At 34.2% G+C, this 13834-nt stretch overlaps 1 non-coding gene across 1 annotated transcript; it reads left to right on the forward strand.

The window, feature by feature from the left end:
- Positions 1-71: 71 nt before the first annotated feature.
- Positions 72-146, forward strand: Trnap-cgg (transfer RNA proline (anticodon CGG)). The gene has a single exon. It is a non-coding gene; the product is annotated as a tRNA-Pro (tRNA).
- Positions 147-13834: the final 13688 nt, after the last annotated feature.

Consider the following 13834-nt stretch of genomic DNA (forward strand, 5'->3'; position numbering starts at 1 on the left):
TTGAAATTGCTTGTACTAACAGATTGAGCAAGCATTGGCGTATGGTTGTTTCTCGACTGGTTCCCTTCTGAGCCTGCATAGCTCAGTTGGTAGAGCGACGGTCCCGGATTGACCGGAGGTCGTGAGTTCGAACCTCACTGCAGGTTAGTTGTTTTTCTAGTCTGCCCTGCTTGCATCATTAATCGACAGATTCGGTGAAGAGTCTGCAATGGCTTTCGGTATACAACCTTCTGGTATCAAGCATTTTTTGCCTAAGTTCTTCGGTTTTGAGGCTTGTTCCTACTGTCAAATGCTGTTTTCACATTACGAATGCATAAAACGCCATGTTTAGACAAAAACCAGGGAAAATAGTGATCCAAGTGTTTACGTAATTAAAACAGCCAAAAATAAAGTTTAGGCCAGTGGTGGGCAATTATTTTTGACTGCGGGCCACACAAGAAACAAAAAATGTCTTGGCAGGCCGTGTCAAAAAATTGGATCTCGAATAGGCCTACACATAATACAACATGTTTTGATTCCTTTTAAAATATTGTTTAAATGTCCTTATTTAAACAAGCTGGTAAGAGTAGTAATAGCTGAGGACACCTTACTAGAGTAATATGTTCAATAAAATATTCAGAAATCAAGAATAAAAATGTTAAGCTTTTTTTTGCCGAAGAAAGTTTATTGAAAATGAGTCGCGGGCCGGGTTATATTGCTTGGCGGGCTGTAGTTTGTCCAGGTCTGTTTTAGGCTTTAGGTTGGGGAACATGACATGTACTTTTATACTTTCTTATTTGACTGTAACCTCCACCGACGTAGTCACCAATTCGCCAGCATTCTAGCATACTGGTCCATGGTATATTTCACTTTTAACCAGAGAGTCGAATTGTTTAACTATTCAGCTGCAGGTTCGGTTCGGGTTAAAATAATTTTTCGAAATCCTGTTCGATTTTTGTTTTGGTTCGGAGCAATTCTTATGTTCCGTTTCGACTAAATCTATTTGCAAAACAATATCAGTTGCGTTAAACCTTAAATTGTAGGCTAATAAATATGGAGAATAATCAATTTGTAACTCGTATTTAATTTAAGTTTTATGACCTAGAAAAAAAAGCGTAGTGAAATGTTTTTTGATAGGTTCGGTTAAAGTTTAAGTTCTAACAAAATAGTCGGTTCATGTGCGATTGTGCTGTTTAAAATCCTGCAAAAAAGGTTCAGGTTAGCAGAATATGGCCCAAAACGGTTTATAAAGTTCTGAGCTCCCTGTTTTTGAGCTGCTTTAGGTTACGGTACTATTCATATGATGAATGACAAAAATTTTCGGCAATCCAGCTGTGCACAAAAGACAGACAACAAATAAAACTAAAATGTTTGTACAAGATTCCATGTGCTATGGCCCCGATTCGATTAATTAGGCCTACCTCCAGGTATTATACAGAAATTCGAACGGTCGCGCGGCCCTAATCCATACTATTTACAAAAATAACTTGAAAAGTCTAGTAATTCTTACAACTAACAAGTCTTATCTCAGTCCATTAAATTCATTAAAAAACTCGATGTAAATAGAAAATCAATAAAAAATACCACATCAGGAATATATTATAGTTGCTTTTACTGTGTTAAATGTAGCCAACGTTAATCACATACCTACATTAAAAGCCCTGGCAAAAAGGGACATAGTTTCTTACAGTGCAAAAACATAAAGGTTAAAGATCTAGCCCTATATATTGAAACCGAAGATAAATATGCTACGAAATGTATTTTAATTGCAACGCACAAAAATACCCAAAAAGCAACAATAATACCTGAAGCAGAAAAATCTATAAAGCAATAGTAATAAGAACGGAAATTTACGCAGTAATATCCTCGTCAGAATAAAAACTTTCGTCTGAATAAGACCTTAACGTTTCGGAATAAGGTCTATGGCCAAAATAACTCTTGAAACCAACGTATTGGTGGGTAATGGGTGGGGATAGAAAATGGGTTGAAATTATTATGGAAGTTAGTGATGTACCTAGGGTTGGGTCTGAAGTTAGGTAAAGTGAAAATTAAAGTTTTACAAATTAAACAATAAAATATCGTTTTTTTTTCGCTTTGCACAAATAACATCTTTGAAGTATAGCTTCTGTAATAAAAGTAACACCTCCCAACCAAAAACTTTGTAAAGTTAACGAAATGTAAAGTTAACAAAATAAACGTACTTTGTAGTGTTTTTAAGATTACTATGTGATGTCGCGTTTAGATATAACTTTGTCGCGTCAAGTTATGACGTAACTTTGTGGCGTCATGTCTGAAAATTTTTCCATGGGCTTCACCAGACAAAATGGTAGATCCGTGCCTGCCTAAAGTCACCATCCGTTGTTAAAAAAAGTACACCAAAATACTGCGTTAAATAGACTTTATGGTTGGTTAAATTTTAAGCATTTTACTGGCGTAAATGAACAAAAATCAAATTGTTTCGACCTAGTACATTAAGTTCGAATAAATTCTACACCATCAATATACGTTTGTTCTAAGTGTTAATACTTGATTGGAAAAATGTATTTAGAAATATAGGAGTTTGTAGTTTATAATTATTTTGCTGATAACACACACATGTAAACACAAACACACGCTCACTCTTTATATAAATCGAGTGTAATATAAGTAACACCAGGATATATTAAATACTTTGCCTAAATTTTACACCCAAAGTTTCAAACATGTTAGAACGTAAAGAAACGTTGGGAAACATTTATGTTAACAGGTTACTGTAAATAGCTCCTAAAACATATTACACCAGTTAAATCGTATGTTGCTGCAAGTTACTCAAGTAACTGCTGAGTGAACATAAATCAACTTTTCACTGGTGCTTTTTGCTTTCATTCCATTTACGAATCTGCCAGTCGACCAAAATGCCAAGAAGGTTAAGAAAGGTTATGACGAACACCTCGGATAACGACTCTTTCCATAACCCAGTAGTTAACACTGAATCTGGGATTAACCTAAACATAACAAAGAAACAAATAGTTTAATTGAATTGAAGTCAAGTCATTGGCTAAATAAGTGAAAAACTTTAGTAAAAGCTTATTCATTCGTAGTAAAAGCAATTGTATTACTGTGGCAGTAGCAAGTAACATTCCCTAATATCTTGAATCTCCGGGCTAGTTTGCCATGTGTTTTTGGATTTTACTGTCAATATACTCTACGAGCAACATCAAAATAGAAAATTGACTCTGTCTAGAGTTCAAGAATTCAAGGACAGGTATTTTTAGCGGCCTGCTCCTTGGAGTTAGATATATACAAGAAACGTGTAAGGGCCTCAGCCGGCCTTGTTTCTTACTTACCCGTAGCAACAACCCACGCCAACTTTTTACGATAAAATTTAGAAGGATAAACAACCTCAATCGAATATTTATTTATAAAACAGCTCAATTTTGAGATGATAGCCGTATATATTTCTCACAATGTTGTAACCAAGGTTTTGTTTGATATTATTAAAAAGGAAATATGTCTGCGTTTTTAATCGGTTAGTTTAAGGTTGAGTTTTGATTTTGTTTGTTTTGCTTGATTTTGATTCTATATTTGACTTCTCTAGTACGTTTGTTCAAAACTGGAGTTCATTTTGGGAAGTAACTTGTTAACAAATTAAATATTTGACTTCATAAACCATCTATGGCAGGGGTTCTTCAACTGGGGTCCATGGACCCCTTGGGGGTCCGTGAACTAATTTTCGGGGGTCCATGAAGGCTTAAGTGAAATATGGTGTAAATTTAAGAGATAATCAAATTTTGAAAGATAAGAGTTTTATTAATAATAAAACGTTCTAGCACTCAATGTAAGCTATTTAGGCTCTATTTCAATTTCACATTTTTTAGACCTAAATAAGCAGATTTCTAAATTCTATTTGTATTGTGACGTCAATTTGTGACGTCATCTCTTTGATGAAATTTCTCGACTACCGTGGTCCACGCGAAGCCAAAATATTTAGGGGTCCGCGGTAGAAAAGTTTAATGACCTCTGATCTATAGTGACCGCCGGCCCGTTTTTCGAATTTTGTACTTGTTTTTTTGTTTTCATTTTGTAAAAGTTTTCATTCAATTTATATGTTTTTATTTTTTTTTAATTAAATGGTTTATGTTTTTTAAAAAAAAATTCTTACAAGACTAATTTTGAAAAAAGTCAAGAAAATAATTTAAAAATAAAACAAAAAATGTAACATATAAAAAAAATTAGTAAAAAATAAACACAAAATTCGAAAATCAGGGTGGCATTTGCGGACTAGTATACCATATAATAATCAAACTTACCCGTTTTCAATTTTAGCTTTCACTTCTTCGACGAACAGAGTGTTCATTTCGCCATGGTAATACATCATCGCTGCTATGAGTAAATGCCACAGCTGATGCGAATTACCCACCATTGCGAAAGTGTCTGAAAAACATTCAAACAGGTTTTCGTCTTACCAAACACGCAGGATACCTTTTTTATACCGATACCAAGTGTTGTAAACAAGTCATTTTGAATTGAAGGCTCAGTCAATTTTATTTGTAACAATACTTAAGTCCAAGTCAAGTCATCTTTGAAAGAACTTACAACCAAGTCAGGTCTTTTTGAATATAAAACAAGTCAAGTCCCAGTTAAGTGATAAATATAGTAAGTGAATTCCAAATCAAGTTCTTGTCTTAAAAGTTAAACGTCAAACTATTAAAATTGCTAAACTCTTAACTCCGATAACTCAGCTAGTAAATAAAACAAAACGCAACATAGGCAAGTAAATTGTTTCGTCTGCAAAACTATAGATAAATAACTCAATTTTATAATAAAAAATTGCTTGATGAAAACATTTCATTTCAACCAAGTCATTTGTCTAAAATACTTGAGTCAAGTCAAGTCTAAAATACTTGAGTCAAGTCCCAAATGACTTAAATGAAGTCATTTAAAAACGGCGACTTAAGTGGATTTAACATGATAAACCTAAAAAGTTAAAAAGGCATTTCTATAAGTGTTATTAACAAGCCACATTAAAATGACTCAAGTCTCAGTCAAATCACTTGGAAACGACCTCCTAGTCAAGTCTTTTTGAAAGAACAATAAGTCAAGTCCAAGTCATCAATTTCGTCAAGTCATTATAAGAGCAAGTCAACTTCAATTAAAATCATTAACATAAAATTAAAGCATTAAACCAATAAAAGTCATTTGTCCGTAGTCAATTCAAGTCATTTGAAAACAAGTCATTTAAGTCATAGCAACACTGGCCTTTGTTCAAAATTGTCAGGCCTAAGGCTGACTTAGTGTTATTTAGAAGTTAAGTTAACTCTAGCTAATAACCTACAATTTTGTAATAAAATGAAAAATAATCCTTTCGATGTAGAAAGCGTTGCTTTTGACCAAACCGGTATCGAAACCTTATTAGTGATAAACGCAACATAAGCAAGTAAATTGTTTCGTGTGCAAAACTATAGATAAATAACCCGATTTTGTAATAAAAAATGCTTGATGAAAACACTTCATTTTAACCCAAGTCATTTGTCCAAAGGACTTAAGCAAAGTCAAGTCATTTGAAACGAGCGATTTTTCATTTTTATCCTGCTTGGAAACGACTTAAGTCTAACCGAGTCCCCTGAAAAACAAGTTAAGTTTAAAGAAACATATTTAAAAAAACAATTAATTTCAACCCATGTTGTTGGCACTATGACAGAAGTTCAAGTTAAATCATTTGTCCGTAGTCAATTCAAGTCAAACAGTGACTTAAGTGCACTTAAGTCAAATCATTTAAGTCATAGCAACACTGGCCTTTGTTCAAAATTGTCAGGCCAAAGGCTGACTTAGTGTTAATTACAGTTTAAATATCCCCAGCTGATAACTTACAATTTTTTATTAAAATGAAAAATAATCCTTTCAATGTAGAAAGTTTTTGATCACTGCTTTTTATCAAAACATTGCTAAAACCTTAATATCGATTTGGTATTTGACTGCCTCCGATAAAACTCTATCGTACGAAGACCGATACTAGTCCTTGTTATCGAATATCGGTTCCGATAGGATATTATCGAGCATTCCTAGCAGTGTTTCAATGACTTGATTTGACCTAAGTCTTTTGGACAAATGACCTGAATTGGACTTTATTGCGTTTGTGTTATTTTTTAGCTACATTGTTGCTCATAATCAGACGAGTTTGTCCATGTTTATAATTAAACGGTTTACTTTTATGTCAATGACATAACTTGAAATTGACTTGCTCTCATAATGACTTGACTTTGGCAACCGATGACTTGGACTAGGACAGGCTTTTTTAGGCAAAAGACTTGCCTTCGACTTATGTTGTTTTGCAAATAACTTGACTGGGACTTTTGTTTACAACACGGATTCTAACTTACTGACCTGGAGAAAATCTTTCTGGTATTTTAAAACCGTACAGAAGAATGCCGAACAAACCAACCAAGGCCGCCCATAGAAAAAAATCGGACGGGAAATCAGCATAATAGCTCAGGTGTTCCATACGGGGACGCATTCCATAGAAAAGCCTGGAAAAGGTGGTTTTTAGAAAACAAAACAAACTCAGAAACAAATTACCGATACTATGAAATCGAAAAATGCATATTCGGATTTTAGTAAGCTGTTGTTTGAAAAAAAAGGTAAATCCAAACGCGACAAGAATTGTAAAAAAAAAACAGAAAACAAAAATTTTTAGTCAAAATTTCCTAAATTTTTAAAATTTTTAAAACTTAATTTCTGTTTAAAAATTTAGTTTTAAAATTTCCAAGCTTAAATTTTATTTTTTAAGTACTATAAAACCGAAAAATGCATCTTCGTACTTTAGTAAGCTGCTATTTGAATAAAAGTTAAATCCAAACGCGACAAGAATTATAAAAAAAAACAGAAAAATAAAAAATTTTAGTCAAAATTTCCAAAATTTAATTTCTATTTAAAAATTTAGTTTAAAAATTTCCAAGCCTTAAAAATTTTATTTTTAAGTACTATATAATCGAAAAATCGCATCTTCGATTTTTAGTTGCCTTCTATTTGAAAAACAGTTAAACCCAAACGCGACCAGTATCATAAAGTTTAGTTTGAAGGTATGTCCATAATACTACATATTTAAAAAGTAAAATGCATTGAAATATAAAGTTTGAATTGAAATTCTTTTTGTAATAGTAATTTTTTTCTGCTCAGACATCCAAGGAAGGATCTTGCAACTTTCATACGTCGAGCATTAATTGTTCCAAAAAAAAAACTGTCGGCAAACAGGCGATGAAATAACTTTATGTAAGGTATTATAAAAGTCAAGCTTCGCCTAAATTGTTTCTATGGTTCTTGTCGCATTTGGATTTAACTGTTTTTCCAATAGATGGCAACAAAAAACCGAAGATGCAGTTTTCAGTACTGTGATGACTTAAGTCAATGACTTAACCGATTATCTTGACTTAAGGCACTGTTTTTTAATGACTTAACTTGACTGAAGTCGTTCTGGTAAAAATACTTGACTCTACTTAAAGTCTTTCGGACAAAGGATCTGACTTGGAATTTCGTCATCAATTCAAATGACTTGGGTGAAAAATAGGTATTTTTATTTAACGTTAAGTTATAAAATTGTGCCATTTATCTCAATTTTTGCACGTAGAACGATTGGATTGTTACATGTTGTTTTTTGTTATTTTTTGTGGAATGCTCATAATTGGACGAGTTTACCAATTTTAGTAAGTTTATCGTTCTATTTTGATTTTAGATTTGACTTGGAGATGACTTGCTCTTATAATGACTTGAAAAGGATTTGACTTTGGCAACTGATGAATTGGACTTGTTATTTTTTTTTTTAGTTTTGACTTAGACTTAAAGTTATTTTACAAATGACTTGACTTGGGCAAATGATGACTTTAACTCTACTTTTATTTATTCTAAAGGACTTGACTTGGAAAAGCAAGAGACTTGAACTTATTATTTTTTCAAAGACTTGGCTTAGACTTAAAGTTATTTTACAAATGACTTGACTTGGACTATTTTAAAAAACTGGAATTACCTGACAAAGCAAGGGACTTAATTATTGACCTTGTTATTTTTTCAAAGACTTGGCTTAGACTTAAAGTTATTTTACAAATGACTTAACTTGAACTATTTAAAAAAAACTGGAATTACCTCACAAAGCAAGGGACTTGAACTTGTTATTTTTGTAAAGAATTTATTTAAACTTAAAGTTATTTTACAAATGACTTAACTTAAACTATTTTTAAAATAATTGGAATTACCTTACAAAGCAAGGGTCTTGAACCTGTTATATTTTTAAGTTATTTTACAAATGACTTAACTTTGACCATCAAAAAAAAATGAAATTACCTGACAAAGCAAGGCGAAATTCCAACCCCCGATACAATGGTCCCGGAGATAGCAGTGATTACCTTTGCGTATTTCTTGCCACGGGAAAATAAAGTCCACCAAAAGCAGATCACCACTAGTATCTGATGTGTGCGAAGCGAAAAGAGTGTAATGGGCCCTGAAACAGTAGATTATCAAGTTATAGAGAACAGTGTTTCTCGACCCAAAGTCGGTCGACTCATTTGAATCCTCGTGAGATTTAAGGTGAGTCCGCGAGCACAACTTTGCATTTTTGTTCAATAACTACATTTTCTCCTATATACGTTAGACCAGTGGTTCTCAAACATTTTTTTTAAATTACGAAATGATACCCTAGCAATTTTTTAAATTGCTCACGGTCCCCTTAATATTATACACAAATAAACACAAAATAACACGTTGTTTTTAATGGTAAATGGGACGGCTGCACTTGCAGTCTTAGAAGGCTTGTTGATACCGTATTTAGTATAGTAACAGTAACGAAATTACTTTATTTGAATGAAGCAATCACGATAAGTTTTTAAATCGTGACCGTACAGCCCACAGTGGTAGCACAGCAAGCTGTAAAAACGTAATTCTCATTAGCACAACGCAACACTATGACGTCAAAATGCACATTTAACTCAAAGCATGCAATCACGTGAATGAACAACTAATCGTAGCTTGTGATGACGAGCGCAAACACGTTGGAATTAAGTTAGCGTAATGTCACTTTGCGCGTATAGGTCGAGCCTGAGTTTGACTTTCTTTTTTTCCCACAATTAGGTCTATGTACGGCATAGTTACTCTAATTGTTTGTTCAGCTTGGTTTAAAAAGTAAGTTGCCTGAAAATTTTGTGGCACATAAAATTTTCTTCTTCAGGAGCGTCGTGTTAATTTTGTTAGGTGCTTCGCGGTCCCACAAAATTGTCTTGCGGACCCCAGTTTGAGAACCACTGCGTTAGACCCATGTACACTGAAAGTGTCATAGACTCACCGAATCTGTGGGTCAATGTTGCCTGAATTGAACAATGATATGGCACTGGAGATACCCTTTAATATAAAGTTGCTTCTACTAACAGAATGTAGCAAGCATTGGCGGATGGTTGTTTCTCGAATAGCTCCTCTCTGAGCCTGTGCAGCTTTGTTGGTAGAGCGACAGTCCCGGTATGACCAGAGGCTGTCAGTTCGAACCTCACCGTAAGCTAGTTGTTCTCTAGCCTGTCTTGCTGTGATCATTGACCGACAAATTCGGTGAGCTTGTACTAATCGTTGGTCAAAAATCAACTTCAGAAGGGATGGATCACATTTGTTTAGCACATATATGTGTGTCTATCTTTCATTGAACGTTAGAACCATCTGTGAATTTTCATAGATCCCAAATGTTCTTAACATCATAATTTTAGTTTCAGTCCACCATGGATTCGCCCTTGTCTGATAGTTTGCAGTAAACCACTTTGTTTGAACCTAACCTCACTCTTATACGCAGTGGTGTTTCAACAGTCACTACTAACCTCATTTCTATCCCTGTAGTCAGCACTTTACTCATTTCCACCCTTGCAGTCAGTACTTTAATCATTCCAATCACTTTGTTTGTACCTAACCCTACTCTTACATGCGCAATGGTAGTCCAACACTCACTAGGCCTACTTGACCTATTTCCACCCCTACAATCAGTACTTTACTCACTTCCCACAGTAACTACTTATTCATTTCCGCCCCTGACATTAGTACTTTACTCATTTCGACTCCTGTTATCGGTACTTTACTCATTTCTACCCCTGTAGCTAGGCCAATTATTATTTGTACCAAACCTCGCTCTTACATGCGCAATGGTATTCAAACATTCACTACTTGTGTCATTTCCACCCCTACAGTCACTACTTGCCTCACTTCCACCCCTGTAACCACTACTTTACTCATTTCCACCCCTGCAATCAGTACTTTGCTCATTTCTACCCCTGCAGTTAGTACTTTACTTATTCACAATCACTTTATTTGTACTTAACCTCGCCTTACATGCGCAGTGGTGTTCCAACTCGCAAATGTAGTGCTGTACTCCGGAGATTCCAGCGAATACGAGCGAGAAAATGCAGGATTTGTCAGCGGAGAAGCAACAGTGGTGAACTGCAGCGGAATAAGAGTTGAACATGTGCGCAACTGTGCTGGATAGAAGGGCGAGGCAAACGGCTGAAATAAAACAAGAAAAGTTATGTTACCTTGCCGGGACATGTACAATAATATTTTTGTTCCAACAACTTTCTGTTTAAAAAGTTAACGTTGTGTAGGTTTTTGTTAACAGCATGTCAATCAAAGTATCTTTGTTCGACTAAACATTCTAAGTAACACGATTTTGTTTGTTGAAATAAAGCAAGAAAAGTTACTTTGAAGCTCTTAACGTACTACAGACACTTGTTCAAAAACAAAAGGCTAAAGTCATTCGTCAACGTTGGTTAACAATTACAATTACCAGAGAAGCTGTGTTTTTTATTAATGTCGGATGGGAATCGCTACCCGATACCAAAAGGTAACATTCCAAAATTCTAATCCACTTTTGCACAAATATAGGCTACAACCAGAAAGTCAAACCAAATATAGTTTGTTTTAACGGCACAGCTTATTTTAAATACCATACTATACACATTTTTACCAAGACCATAGGTGTAGAAAGGTAGCATGTATGGTTCAACTTGGTATCCATCATCAACGAAACGAGATATGTATTTATGGATGAAGTAAATCAAGGGTAAAAAGTGCGTCCATATGTTGAGCGTCTCATTGGTAAGACGAAATGCGCTGAAAACAACGATAACAAATAGTTTCTCTGGGACTTAACTTATTTCAAAATGACTTGTTTACAACATAGCAGGGCTGCGGAGTTGGAGTCGGACTCGGGACTCGAGGAGTCGGTTTGTTTTGCTGGGCTTGGACTCGGGACTCGAGTAAGAGCACGTAAAACTACCCGAGTCCCGAGTCCGACATGCGCATGCGCAGTACCAAATTTTAAAACTAATATGGCCGCCAACTGGAAATTGTAAAGGTGGAACAGCATATGGTGAATGTTTTCCAACCAAGTATTTTAAGTGAATGAATTATACGACACCCCTATAAATGGATTGCTGAATATCCACGTTATTTTAGTTACATAAATGGGCGGAATACAGGCTGTAGAGTCAGGGCCGGACTTGGGACTCCAAGAAATCGCACATTTGACCGGAGTCGGACTCGGGTTATTTTTAACCGATTTCGCAGCCCTGCAACATGGTCAAATCATTTATTGAAAATGACTTGACTTTATCTTTAGTGATTTTCGAAATGACTTGACTATGACTCGAGTAATTTCAAAATGACTTGTTTACAACACAGGCAAATCATTTATTGAAAAGGACTTGATTTTGACCTAAGCGATTTTTCTAACGACTTAACTGTGACTCGAGTTATTTGGAGGTGACTTGCTTAGAACACAGGAAAATCATTTATTGAAAATGGCTTGTTTGCTGTCGGCGCTGGTCTAGAATCCTACCACATTTTTGTTACATAACGAAACTTGTCAAAAATCAAATTGAAAGGACGAAATATATGTGGGACAATAAATATAATAAAAATACTTGTGGTAATGTATAAAGGTTGTTTACCTTGCAAAATAGTAGGCAGGATGTTGGTAGGGGGGCATGTAGCCCACCCTACAATAAGGCTTGTAGTCCACTGCTTTTGATTGTTCAACCAACTGCCTTCGTGAATACCATCTTAATGGCCTGCAGTATATAGGTATACCATCAAAGCGGTTTACCATCATGTTGCAGTGTTGTAATGACTTAAGTTAGTGACTTTACTTAAATGGATCTAAGTCACTGTTTTTAAATTACATGAATTGACTTAAGTCGTTTGGTAAATGACTTGTCTTGACTTAAGTATTTAGGCCAAAGGACTTAACTTGACTTAAGTCGTTTTGAAAAATGGCTTGACTTACGTATTTTGGCCAAATAACTTGACTTGGACTTAAGTGTCTAAGTCGAATGACATAGGTTCAAACTAGATGTTTTTATTGAACATTTTGTTATAAAAATAAGTTATTTATCTTAATTCCTACACGTAAAACGATTAGATTGTTACACGTTGTTTTTTGCTATTTTTTAGTTTACTTATCGCTCCAAATATTTACTACTTCAATAGCCTAGGTCTTTTTGATAAAGCGGAATGTTGAAGGAATAAATTACAAAGCGAAAAACCTCTAGTTTAATAACAGACGAAAGTTATTGCAATACCAATCTATAAAAACCTAAAGTAATTTTGTGTACAAAGTATTGCTTCGCTAAAAAAGGGTAAATATATTTCGTTTACAATACAAAATTCTTCTTTTATATCCTGTTTGGTTATCTGGCTTGATCAAATGCTATCGGTTAAGCATAACTGTCATTCATTCAGTTGTATAACGAATACTAAAACCTAATGTGCTTATAGTCTTTATCGTAAACTTATATCCGTTAATAATAGTAAAAGTAAATATTTTAAGGTTTTCTCCTTTATTTGCATAATACTATAACCAGACTTGGACAACTGCAGAATTATAATTTTAGTCTTTATCGTAATCTTAATTACAGTCTTTATCGGAATATTATATCTGTTAATAATAGTGAAAGCAAAAAGTAAAAACCTATTTTAGTTGCATATATTATAACAGGCTTTTCAACCCTTGTCATTTATTGAATGTCCGCTACCAGACTTGGACAACTAGGTAATTCTAGTTTTCTAAGTGAAGAATTAGAGCAAATTGCGGCTAATTCTTATTCAAATCTATATAGTTGGTGAATTACTTGTGTGGTCTAATTCTAGTTCTAATCGATTAAATGCTATTTCGAAGTGGGTGTTTATAGTTTATTATTTAACGCGCAATGAATAGTTCCGGTAACACCATATCTCATTATTAAGCGCCTGTTTTGCGATGACCAAATGGGCGTTTAGTATTATCTCAATAAGTGAAAACTAAATAATTAAGTGTAATTCTAGTTCAAATTCCAGTTTAAATTCTAGTTTTTCAAGTACGGTAATTCTAATTCTAATCTAATTTAAGAAAACAAAAATGATCTAATTCTAATTTGGAAAAAATGAAATGCTCTAATTTTAAATCTAATCCTATTTTAGAAAGCTAAACTAAATCTAGTTGTCCAAGTCTACCCGTTACAGATTGATTTGGACTTATTGCAAATACACAAAGCACATAACTTTTTACTTACTGCTGTTGGCTTTTGCGTTTTGCAGACATCCCTTAATTTGCCTGTTACACATTAAATGCTATTTCAAAGTGTGTGTTTATAGCTTATTATTTAACGCGCAATTAATAGTTCCGGTAATACCATATCGCATCCTTATGCGCCTTTTTTTGCGACTACTAAATGACGTTTTTTACTATCTAAATAAGTGGAACAAAATTTATAAAACCTATAAAATGAACAACAGATATACAGGGTGTCCATAAAGTCTCTTTACAATTTAAAAAATATTGAAAAGTGAAATGATGAGATATCGCAATGAGGTTTGTTTTACG

This window comes from Ascidiella aspersa, chromosome 5, assembly GCF_963924565.1.
Source record: "Ascidiella aspersa chromosome 5, kaAscAspe10.2, whole genome shotgun sequence".
NCBI classification, from domain to species: domain Eukaryota; kingdom Metazoa; phylum Chordata; class Ascidiacea; order Phlebobranchia; family Ascidiidae; genus Ascidiella; species Ascidiella aspersa.